Below are 12,871 nucleotides of genomic sequence, written 5' to 3'. Positions count from 1 at the left end.
ATCTTATTGTTTCTACAGCATCTAATGTAATTTCACCTCTTTCATTTCTGATTCTACTTCTTTGGGTTTTCTCTCTTCTTTTCTTCACAAGCCTAGCTGAGGGATTATCAATTCAGTTTATTTTTTCAAAGAAGCAACTCTTGGTTTCATTTATACTTTGCATTTTTTGTCTTTTTGTTTTCTATTTCATTTATTTCTGCTCAAATTTTTATTCTTTCTTTCCTTCTATTTGTTTTTGGATATGTATGTTTTCTTTTTCTAGTCCGTCAGTTACAGACTTAGATTGTTTACTTGAGATTTTTCTTGTTTATGTGGGTCTGCATTGCTGTAAACTTCCCATCTATCTGCTTTTATAGCATCCCATAGGGTCTGATAGTTTGTCTCTTCGTTTTCATTAGTCTCAAAATACTTTTTTTTTTTAAAGATTTATTTTTATCTATCTACACAAGCACTGGGTACAGTCAGAAGCACGGGAGGGTGAGAGAATTCACCAGAGCCAGAACGGGGAACAGAACAGGCAGAAAGACCGAAGGACACTGCTGAGGGGAGCAGCGGGCGGCAGGAGAGGTCTGCGCGCCATGCGGGACCCTCCTCCGGTGGCCGGGGAGCAGCCGGGGATCGAACTGGCGCCGCAGAGGCTGCAGGCAGCCTCGCAACCCAGCGCTCAACCACCGCACCACTGGGGAGGCCCTCAAAATACTTTTTTGATCTCTTCTTTGATTTCTTCTTTGCCCAGGAGCTTTTCTGAAGCATTTTATTTAATTTCCACATTCGGTTTATTCTGGGATTCTTTCTGCAGTAAATTTCTAACTTTATAACCTTTATTATCTGTGAAGATGCTTAGTATAATTTCTATTTTCGTATATTTTCTGAAACAGGATTTATGTCACAATTTATGATCTGTTCTTGAGAATTTCCATGTGCACTTGAGAAGAAAGTATATTCATTTCTTTGGCATAGAAAGTTCTAGAAACTTCCATTAAATCTATCTGGTCCAACATTTCATTTAAGGACTTTATTTCTTTGTTAACTTCCTGTCTGGATGATCTATCCCTTCACGTCGTTGGTGTGTTGAGGTCTCCAACAATAATTGTATTTTTGTCAATCTGGTTTTTTAGGTCTAGTAATGGTTGTTTTATATAACTAGGTACTCCCATATTAAGTACATAGATATTAATAACATTAATATCTTCTTGCTGAATTGTTCCCTTGATCACTCTATAATTTGCACCCTTGCCCTGATTACCTTTTTCAGTTCAAAGTCTAGTTAATCCTATATAAGAATAGCAGTTCCTGTTTTTCTCAGTACATTATTATCATGTATGCCCCCACTCTAACCTTTTTACTTTTACTTTTAGTTTTGGGTTTTTTGTATTTTAGGTTTAAATGGGTTTCTTACACACAATGTATAAGTAGCTGAAACTTTTTTTTAAAAGATTTATTTATTTATGCATACAAGAACTGGGGTACAGGCCAAAAGTGCAGGGGAGGAGAGAGGATTCACCAGAGACAGAGTGGGGAGCAGAACAGGCAGCTCGACTGAAAAACACTGCTGAGGGGGGCAGCGGGCGAGTCAGGAGAGGTCTGCTGTGCCATGTGGGTCATTTCCCTGGCCTGGGATCAACAGATAGCTTCATAGCACTGACACTTAACCCCCTGCACCACCAGGGAGGCCCAGTGCCAAAAACTTTTTAAGCCACTTTGTCAGTCCATGTCTTCTAGCTAGTGAGTTCAAGTCATTCATATTTATTGATTATTTATTGATATGTTTATTATCAGTCATTTGTTTTTTATTTTTTATTTTTCTGTTGTTTCTTTTTCCATTTGTTTCTCTCTGGTCTTTCTGAATGGCTTTCCCTAGTGATACTATCAATTTATGCGTTTCCTTAACTGTCGGCCTCTATTCTGGATTTCTGGTTAGTGATTTTGCTTAAATTACTATGTTTCAAGTCCTTTATGAATTGGTGTCCATTCTCCAACATTTTAACTACACAGGTTCTGCCCTTTTCTCCCTCACCTTTAGTGTTTTGTTGTTGATATATACTGCTCTTGCTCATGCCTCTGGTTTTGTATTCCTATTGTCATTTTGCTCAGGATTTTGTATTTCATTTTTTTCTTTTCTTGTAGAACTCCTTTCAACATTTTTTGTAGAGCAGGTAGGTCTATTGGTGATAAACTCCACTAACTTCTGTTCATCTGGGAAAGCCTTTATTTCACATACATATTTGAATGATAATTTTGCAGGATAGAGTAATTTTGGCTGGTAGTTCATGTCTTTTGCCTGGAGAGTATCTGGCATGAAATCTGAGGAAAGCCTAGTTTGGGTGCCTTTGTAAGTTATTTTCATTTTGCTTGCTTCCTATAAAATTTTTTCTTTATCTTTGATTCCTGATAATTTAACAGTGATATGTCTTCATATAAGTCTTCCTGCATTTAAAAATCTGTGTATTCTCTCTGCTTGCTGGGCATCCATATTTATTTATTCCTTAGGTTTGGGACATTTTCAGTTATTATGTCTTTAAATAAGACGTCTGCTCCTTCTCTCCCTCTTCACCTTCAGGGATCCCAATTATTCTTAAGTTTCCACTTCTTCTTGAGTCTGATATTTCTCATAGTTTCCTCATTTTTCCTTTGTCTTGTTTCTCTCTTTCTAATTGAATGGTTTGTTCACTTTTGTCTTCTATTCTGGAAATTCTTCTGCCAGCTAAATTCTATTTAAAGTGCTTTCTAAATTTGTCTGCATTTCATTCGGTCTCTTTTTGTGATCTTTTAATATTTTCAGTCTCTTTGGTGAATAACTCTCCTTCCTTCTGGATCCCCTTTCTAAGACTTTACACCTGCCTATCTGCCTTTGACTGACCTTCATGTATCTCATTTAGCATGTTTAATATTGTTGTTTCGAAGTCTTTGTTAATAGGCCCTCCATTTCTAAATCCCTCACCACTGCAATGCCTCGGGATTGCAAGATCTGCTCACCATTTATTCATCTCCCAAGGGAGTCATGAGTTGTATCACAAGCCCTCTCTGCTACGGAATCCAGCCTAGCTCAGTCTGACATCTTTTTGCTCTCTTCTGAGGAAGGAAGTTGGGGGAGTGTCCATGTCCCATGGGTCACAGAGTACCCAGTGTCCAGGTTCAGGTCTGCACTCACGGCATTCCCACTGCCCCAGGAGCAGACCTATACCTGCACATAAGCACAGTACCTCCAGGAAATTTCACAAAGTCCCTCGGTGTCCTGTCATGGCTTGAATGGCTGAACCCTACCCAGCCATTCTGCCAGCTAAGATGTCTGCTCTCCCAGCCACACCGCCTTCACATCCTTTTACTCCTTCCCCTCAGTAGCCATCAACCTTAGTTCAAGATCTCTGTGGAAGAGTCCTGGGTGTCTTTGGGACAACTTCTGAGCAAATATTTTTAAGAGTTGTTTTTGGGGGAGAAGGCAATTCCCCTCTCTCTAATCCACCATGTTGTGGGTGAAGTCACAATGGCGAATTTTATGAAAATTAAATTATACCTCAATAAATGTGAAACAAAATAAAAGCTCAATACATGTTTGTAAGAGATTAAACACCAAGGAAAAACAAACACGAGGGCTCTAGAATATAAGCTAGAAATGTTTAAACTAAAGCAAAGAGAAAAAAGATGGAAAATAAGGAAAAGAGTATGGGTCAAGTAGGACACAGTGAAAAGGGCTACGTCTAACATATGGAACATTTCACTTTCAAGGGGAGAGGAGAGAGGCTGAACCAGAAGAAGAAATATTTGATTAAATATGTGCAAAGAATATTCTAAAATTGATTCAAGAAGCTCTATGCCCCCAAGAGCATAAATATTAAGAAAAACTCTCTGGGTACACTGCAGTAAAATTCCTCAATATCAGAGACATTGAAAAAAAAATGTTAAAGCAGACAAAAGGCACATATTTTTCAAAGGTCTGACAATGAGACTGGCAGCTAGTTTGTTAAACAAATTAATAAAATATAGAAGACAGTGAAATTATACCTTTAAAGCATGGAATGAAAGGACAACCTAAAGGCCTCCCTGGTGGCACAAGGGGTTAAGCACCACACTATGAAGCAATCTGCAGCCACTGGAGTTTGACACCCTGCCAGGGAGAAACCCACAAGGTGCAGCAGATCTCTCCTGCCGCGCCCACTGCTCCCCTCAGTCTTGTACTTTGTCAGTCTGCCTGTTCTGTTCCCAGCTCTGTCTCTGGTGAATCCTCTCACCCCCCACATCTCTGGCCTGTACCCCAGTTCTTGTATGCATAAATAAATAAATCTTAAAAAACAAAAAATAGAAAAAAAAAGTAGAAAGCGGGAAGAACAGATGGAATTAGAAAACAAACAGGAAAGTGGTATATTTTAATCCAAATATATTATCATTATTTTAAATACAAATGGACTACCAAATGTTCCAAACATTGTCCGGTGAAATAAATAAGCAAAACAAAACTATAGGCTTTTTATAAAAGAAACAATTCAAAAATAAAAGTCCAAAAACTTAGGTATAGAAAAAGATAAACAATGCAAATATTAATCAAGGAAAAGCTTGTACTGTTGACCCTTGAACAATGGAGGAGTTAGGGGTGCCAATACCAGAGTGGGATAACTTTTTTTTAAGCTGGTTTAACTTTATTTATTTATTTATTTTTTTAAATATATTTCTTACATCATTTTTCATTTTTGAACAATGTATGCATTTTCATCTTGGTTATATTCCCCATACAATTCCACCCCCCCCCCTTATTTTGACCCCAATCCTTCCTCTCCTCGCCTCCCCGCTCCCAAGTAGTATGTTTCTGGTTTCTAGTTGCTTGTTGATTTTGATTTTTTCTTTATTATAGTTATTTTTTTCCTGGTCCCTTATTTAGGTTTTCTAAACTCCTGCAGAGCAGGATAACTTTTAACTCTCCCCAAATTTAACTACAGTAGTCCCTTGTTACATCCATGGTCGGTTGGATTCTGAAAACCAAAGTCAGTACTGGCTCAAGTCCCTTCCAGTTAGCCCTCTGTATAGTGAGTTCCACAGATTCAACTCATCAACACCTGTGGTTTACTGAATGCATAAATATGAACCCACAGATATAGCGGGTCAATGGTATTTATGAAATAAAGTTCACATACAAGTGGATCCTCGCAGATCAAACCTGTGTTGTTCAAGGGTCTACTGCATTCTATTACTTTCAGACGAATAGATTATAAGTGAAGGACCATAATCAGAGCTAATTAAAGGCATTTAGTAACAATAAAAGGGTCCAATAAAATGAGAAAGTGTAACAATTATAAATGTATATGTACCTAATAACATAGCCCTCGGAAGTTATTTGAAAAAGCCCAAAACCACTCATCATAGTGAGAAATTTACCTTATCATTCTCAAAGACTGACATAAGCAGGAAATAAAGAAGCAGCTAGGAAGATTGATCATACAACTAATAAATTTAATCTAATGTATAGAATACTGCACTAGTAACTACAGTACAGTGTCATTTACCATAAGTGATCATTCAAAACATAAAACAAGGCTCAAAAATATCAAAAGACAGCATGTTATTTGACAGTAGTTAGGATAAGCTAGAAATCAACAAAAAATAAACAGGATATCCCAAGTAATTGGAAATTAAGCAATCAGTACCCAAATAAACTATAGGCCAAAGAAAAAAAGTACAATGACCATTTTAAAATACATTAAGCAAAAAACTTAAATTATGATATCAAAACAAATAGAATGTTATTAAAAACCACGGCTCAAAGGAAAATGTAGCACTTTGTATGCATATATGTTAGAATAACAAACTTAAAATCAATAATCTAAGTATCCTTACAAAATTTTTAAAAGTAGCTAATAAAAGCCAAAAAATATTAGGAAGGTAATGATATGCCAAAAAAAAAAACCCTAGAAATTAATGAATTAGAAAACAAGCATATCATAGCAAAAACAAAAAACCCAAAATTCAAAAAAATCCCCAAAAAATCAAAATATACTTATTAAAAGAATGATAAATTTGATGAATCACAGATGAGCTCAAGATTGATCACGAAAAAAAGAGCACAAATTGTGAATTTTAGAAATGAAAATTACTCAGGTTCTACAAAGGTTTTAAGATTATTTTATTATCAACTTTCAATTGTAAATTTGAAAATTTAGACCAAATTCCTCTGAAAATCACAACCTACCAAACTTAACAAAAGAGGAAATAGAAAATGTGAATAGGTCTATGCTCATTTACACAATTGTATCCATAATTTAAAACTTTCTTATAAGGAAAACTTCCGTCTCGGATGAATTTTCTATCAAGCATTTAAGGGATGAGGAATATCAATATCTTTCAGAAAATTGGACAGAAAAGGGAATGTTTCCCAAATTGACTTTATAAGACCAACCTATCCCTGATACCAAAACAAGGCAAATGCATTGCATATAAAAAGGAAAACTAAAAGCTAGTATATCACCTAAATATACAGACAAAAATTACTTACACAAAATACCAGCAAATTAAATTCAACAAAACATAAAAATGATAGCACATCTGCTCGATTTATAACAGGAATACCAGCGTGTTTGAACATTTGTTTCAAATGTGATTACCACATTGACAAAATAAGAGAAGCAAATCATAAGAGCATCTCAATAGATGCAGAAAAAGCATTTGATAAACCTTAATACATTTTCATGATTAAAATCACAAAATAAAATGACTTTGTAATCTGATAAAAAGGTTTCAACAATAGACAAAAGTAAATGCCATATTATAAATATTGAAAGCTTTCCCTCTGAAATTGGGAATAAGAATAAGACAAGCTCCTGCTATCATCACTTCTACTCAAAATTGTAACCAAGGCCTCATCCATCTAGTGCAATGACACAATAAAAAGACATATGAAAAGTGGACAAGAAAAAATAAAACTCCATCACATAGAAGGAGTTTGTACACAGAAAATCCAAAAGATTTTTTTTTTTTTCCAGCAGCCCCGGCACTGCCTGGAGCTTGTTAGGGTGCTTGAATGTAGCAAAATCCTTGGTTCACCGACAACATACCAAATCTGTTGTATTTATAAAAAAACATAACAAGAAATTAGAAGGTGAAACTTTTAAAAGTCACTTGCAAAAAAGAACCAAAAAGAATCAATGCAATGAAAAAGTTCTAGAGAACTTCACTTGTGGAAACATGGATGAAACTGGACGGGATTATGCAAAGTGAAATAAACCAGGAGACCCCATGGTCCATTTCTAATACCGCACTATAGTGAGGTCTATCTTAAATGAATCATAAATCTTGTTTTTAAAAATTAAATAAATCAGAGACATTCTGCAGGTGAGGGAGAGGGATCAAAACAGGGGAGGGAAGAGCACAAGGGACTCTGGTGATGCTGCACAGGTGAATTGGTGGTGGGAATTTTATGGGGACTACACTTGAGAGGAGTAAGCAAATACTGTAAAAATAACAGATATAAAATATAAATAATTTTTTTTAAAAATAGAAACTTTCCACCCATTATTACCATGATTAAATGATCCTAACAATCTTAATAGTTTCAATGACATCATATGCTATCCTTTTTGACTATTTAATGTTCTGACAGATTCCCCATGAAAATATCTTTTGCTTATTAACATGTGGCTTCTAGAGGTTACACAGTTAAAACAGGAGCGAATGATTTGCAATTCTAACCTAAATATTTTAATAAAAACCTTGACATTATGACTTCAAGAATTTTTTCCTGCTCGCTATAGTAATTTCTTTGGCTGAGCTACACATAAATCCCCTGTGTGTGATGTAAGGAAAACAATGACTCGATAGTTAAGTATACATACTTGAACTATATCTTATTCATTGTTGTTTCTCATCATACTTATCTAGTCACTTAAGCTCTAAGTATCCTGGTGTCCATATGGTGCTTGCTCTGAAGTGAACACTGGGGATATAACTCTAAGCAAAAAAATAAATTGCCTCTGCCCTGGTGTAGATTACAACCCAATAAGGGCAATATCCATCAAATAACCTCATAAATAAATGTAAGATTACAACTGTAGTTAAGTACACCATCTCTCATTTAGACTGCTGGGGGGTTTCTAACAACTCTCCCTGCTACCGCTGTGGGTCTCTCATGACCCACTCCTAAAATAGAAGCCAAGTATGCCCATCCCCTACCCTCAAAAGCCTTGCCCATGGATTCCAATTGCATATACCCTAAAACCAAATCCTCACCCTGAATGACAAAGCCTCCCACTAGCTGGCCTTTCTAACATCATCTCCTATCACTCTCCTGCCTTCTCTCAGCCTGCGGCCTTTGCACTTAATTCTTTCTCTCTAAATTCTTTCTCTCTAAAGCGACTAAGGTTCCCTTTGTCACCCAGATCTCAGCCTAAATGACGCTACCTTGTCTTCTAATCTGAGGTAGCCATCCCTTAGTTCAATTACTTTAAGTATCTGCATTTCCACTCTGCAAGTTTTCTTGTTTATTTGGCTCTTGTTTGGTTTTGCATATCTCATCACTAGAATGAAAGCACTGTGCTGAAATGAACAATGGTATAAATATATATATATAAATAAATGTTTTTGTTTATATAAATAAAATCATGTCTTCTTGTATTCCCAGAGCCTAGAACTCCTCCTGGCCCCCGGCAGCCACTCAGTATTTGTTGAATGAGTAGCGATGTCTAATGAGGTCAAGAATTTATTTTTTTTTTTATTTTTATATTCCCCATACAATTGCGAGACCCTTATTTTGACCCCAATCCCTCCCCTCCCCACCCTCCACCCCTCATAGAGTGTCTCTGGTTCATAGTTTTTTGTTGATTTTGATTTTCACTTTCTTATAGTTATTCTTTTTCCTGGTCCCTTATTTAAGTTTTCTAGATTCCTGCTATGAGGGAGACCATCCGGTATTTTTCTTTTTCTTTCTGGCTTATTTCGCTGAGCATGAGCCCTTCCAGCGCCATCCATGTGGCTGCAAATGGCATGAGTTTATCTTTTTTGAATGCTGAGTAATATTCCACGGTGTATACCTAAGCTTTGGAAACAACCCAAATGCCCAAAAATAGATGACTGGATCAAGAAGAGGTCAAGAATTTAAAGGCAGATTTCTCTCAGGCAGCACAACTGAGTGGAAATCTGAAAAATGAGCAAGTATTGACTGAGTAGAAGAGAGACGGGCAGTGCATTCAAACAGGAGAAACAGCCGGTGCAAAGGACCAGGGGCAGGATGAAGCATTGCACAAGTGAAGGATTGAAAGACCCAGGACACTGGAGCTCAGGATACAAAAAGAAATATAGCTGAGAAGGAAGACAGGAGAGAACTGCTAGCCTTTCAAAGGCTACAAAGGCAAGTATCACACAACAAAATGAATATGCTTGTCAGATTTGAGAGAAAACAAGAGCTGTATATATTTTTTAAATCACTACAGAATTCTTTTGCAATAATAAAAAATTCAGGCATTGAAAAACAAGATAAAATTTTTCTGATTAGTAATACTTCCAGAAAAGAAGCTACTGCAGCATATTTAACCCAATCCCACAACTTATTAACATGTTCTTATTTTTTTATCCTGATTCTAAACATTGATCCATCTTTTAAAAAATGCTATTCTATTACATGAAAATGTTTCACAAACATATCAAATTAATGAAAATTTATTTGTAGATTTAGTTTAATAAAAATACTTGGATTCAGATCTACAAAGAGCTGACAAAACTCAACAAAAACAAAGTAAACAACCCAGTCAAAAAATGGGCCCAAGAGTTAAAAAGAGGGTCTCCCCAGTGGCACAGTGTTTGAGCGCTGGGTTGCGAAGCTGCCCACAGACTCTGCAGCGCCGGTTCGATCCCCGGCCACTGGCGAGGGTCCCACATGGTGCACAGACCTCTCCTGCCTCCCGCTGCTCCCCTCAGCAGTGTACTTCATCACTCTGCCTGTTCTACTCTCCGCTCTGGCTCTGGTGAATTCTCTCACCCTCCTGCGCCTCTGACTGTACTCCAGTGCTTGTATAAATAAATAAAAATAATCTTTAAAAAAAAAAAGAGCTAAAAGGACACTTCTCCAAAGAGGAAATGCAGATGGCCAACAGGCATATGAAAAAAAAAAAGTTCAACATCATTGTAATCAGGGAAATGCAAATCGAAATTACAATGAGATGCCATTTACACCAGTGAGAATGGCACATATCAAAAAAATTAACAACAAATGTTGGCGAGGATGTGGAGAAAAAGGAACTCTCCTGCACTGCTGGTGGGAGTGCAAACTGGTCCAACCACTATGGAGAGCTGTGTGGAGATTTCCGGACCTACTAAACATAGAGCTTCCATAGGATCCAGCAATTCCACTCCTAGGTATTTACCCAAAGGACACAGAAACATCCATTCCAAAGAGCACCTGCACCCCTATGTTTATAGCAGCACTGTTTACAATAGCTAAGCTTTGGAAACAACCCAAATGCCCAAAAACAGATGACTGGATCAAGAAGATGTGGTGCATATACACCATGGAATATTACTCAGCAATCAAAAAACATAAACTCATGCAATTTGCAGCAACATGGATGGCGCTGGAAGGGATCATGCTCAGCGAAATAAGCCAGAAAGAAAAAGAAAAATACCGGATGATTTCACTTATAGGAGGAATGTAGAGGATCCAAATAAGGGATCAGGGAGGAAAAAAAGTTATTATAATAAAATGAAAATCAAAATCAACAAGCAGCTATAAACCAGAGACATTACGCAGGGGGTGGGGGGAGAGAAAACAAGGGAAGGGAAGAGCACAAGAGACTAAGGTGATGGTACATGGGTGATCCGGTGGTGGGAATTTCACGGGAACGATAACCGAGATGAGAAAGCACACATTGCACAAAAATGAAGAACGATGTAAAAAAATAAAATAAAATAAAAATATAATTAAAAAAATACTTGCAGTCTATGCAATGAGATGTTGATGCTATAGTGACTATGTCTGACTTTTTCATGTTACACTATTATTTTTTTTTTTAAGTAGAGTCGGTGCCGTTCTTAAATTACATGGGACTGGACATTTGAAGAGAGCTGTAAAGAACTTTGGCACTAAAAAATACAAAACAGAGATCTGGGGGGAAGTAAAATGCCAGAATTATTTGTTTAAAGAATGATTAAAACTGAGCTTCAAGCGTAAGTCTCATCTCTTGCACAAAAAGGCAGAAACGAGAGGTCAGATGATAGAGGGAGATGATGCCAAGCAGCGGAGAACTGACATTATTAAGTGCTTCTGTCAAGCACGCGTGTTGTAAATGTCCATTCATCCATCACTGACTCCGACAGCCCTATCAGGTGACGACACTACAGTCATTTCACAGTTCGGCGCCCACTGCTTCCTGGTCTCCTCCTTGTATGGATGCCATTTATTTTACCTGTGTAAATGTACTGCATCAATGAATACACTCTCATAAAACCAGGAAATTCCTGGGGCGAGTACAGGGCTGACACCTTCTGAATATAGAAGAGATTTCACAGAAAGTGTTGTTTATCCTGCTCTTTAAAATTGCAGACCTTCATCACTTATCAGTAGGAAGAACTTCTACCTTATCCTAACAGGTTTATCTGTTACAACAGTCCCCAAATGATCCCAACTCAGCCCTCTCTTCAGGGATACAGCTGAATCTGATCATTTCCAACCTACAAACTGGTGTCAGGTACAAAAGCAAGCACTTTGCCTCAGTGAAATTGGCGGCTAAATGGCAAAACTCCTTTAAATGGACACAAATCAACTTCCATTGCTGGGAGTGTTTATGTTCAAGATGGTTAAACCATCTTTCTGTATACAAGTGCAACCACTACAAGTTACTTCTCCTATAACACTCCCAAGCTAATGACATTGCAGAGATAATAAGAAATGTAATAAATAAGCTGATAGTAAGTACATCTACTCCTTCATCTAATCCTTTATCCTTCCAGACAACTCGCTATGTTGGCCCCATTAGGATCCCACTTTGCTTTTTTTTTTTTTTTAATTTTTAATTTTTTACATCACTGTTCATTTTTAAACAATATTTGCTCCCCGCCCCCATAAAGTGCAGTCCCCATAGAGTTTCCTTCCCCAAGGCACCCGTGCACCATCACCTCAGTCCCCTGAGCTCCTCCCGCCCTCCCTCTGATCCCTCTCCCTCCTCCTCCCCTGCAGGATGTCCCTGATTTGTAATTGTCTGTTTTTGCTTTGTTGTGTTTTGCACTGTTATTATTTTTCCCCTGACGTCTTATTTGGTTCTCTATATTCCTGCTATAAGTGAAATTATCCGATTATTTTTCTTTTTCCTTCTGACTTATTTCACTGAGCATAATTCCTTCTAGCTCCATCCACGTTGCTGCAGATGGCATGAGTTTATACTTCTTGATTGCTGAATAATATTCCATGGTGTATATATACCACATCTTCTTGATAGGATCCCACTCTGTAATGAGGAAAGTGAAGCTGCCATTAGGGGAGCGAGGTAACGCAATGCAGGCCATGCAGTTTATTAAGTGGCAAAGCCAGATGTGACTTCACACCTAGATGTGACCCCGAGGAAGGACATGCTCGTCATGTGGGTGCAATGCAGGCAGGGCACCAGCGAACAGACCACACACCCGTAACCACCTATTGATTTAACTTCCATCTTTGAGTACCTGGGTTGATAATCTTCAGTAAGACTGTTCACTTTCTCAGGAGACAAGATCACAAGCTCAAAAAGAAAAGGTTCATAAATAACACATGGGCATCAGCTCCAATAATCAGCAGGACTGTTTTTAATTCATAGGCTGGGAGTGGAGATGTATTTTGTGTTTTCTATTTCCTCGGTCTTTATTCTGCTGCTGTTTTCTATGCTCCGTGGCTGTGCTGAATTCCATGGACACTGTGAGAACTGTT

Source organism: Talpa europaea, assembly GCF_964194135.1.
Source record: "Talpa europaea genome assembly, chromosome: 2".
In the NCBI taxonomy this organism is placed as follows: Eukaryota; Metazoa; Chordata; class Mammalia; order Eulipotyphla; family Talpidae; genus Talpa; species Talpa europaea.
The sequence above is the reverse complement of the archived record's forward strand: the minus strand, read 5'-3'. Positions refer to the sequence as shown.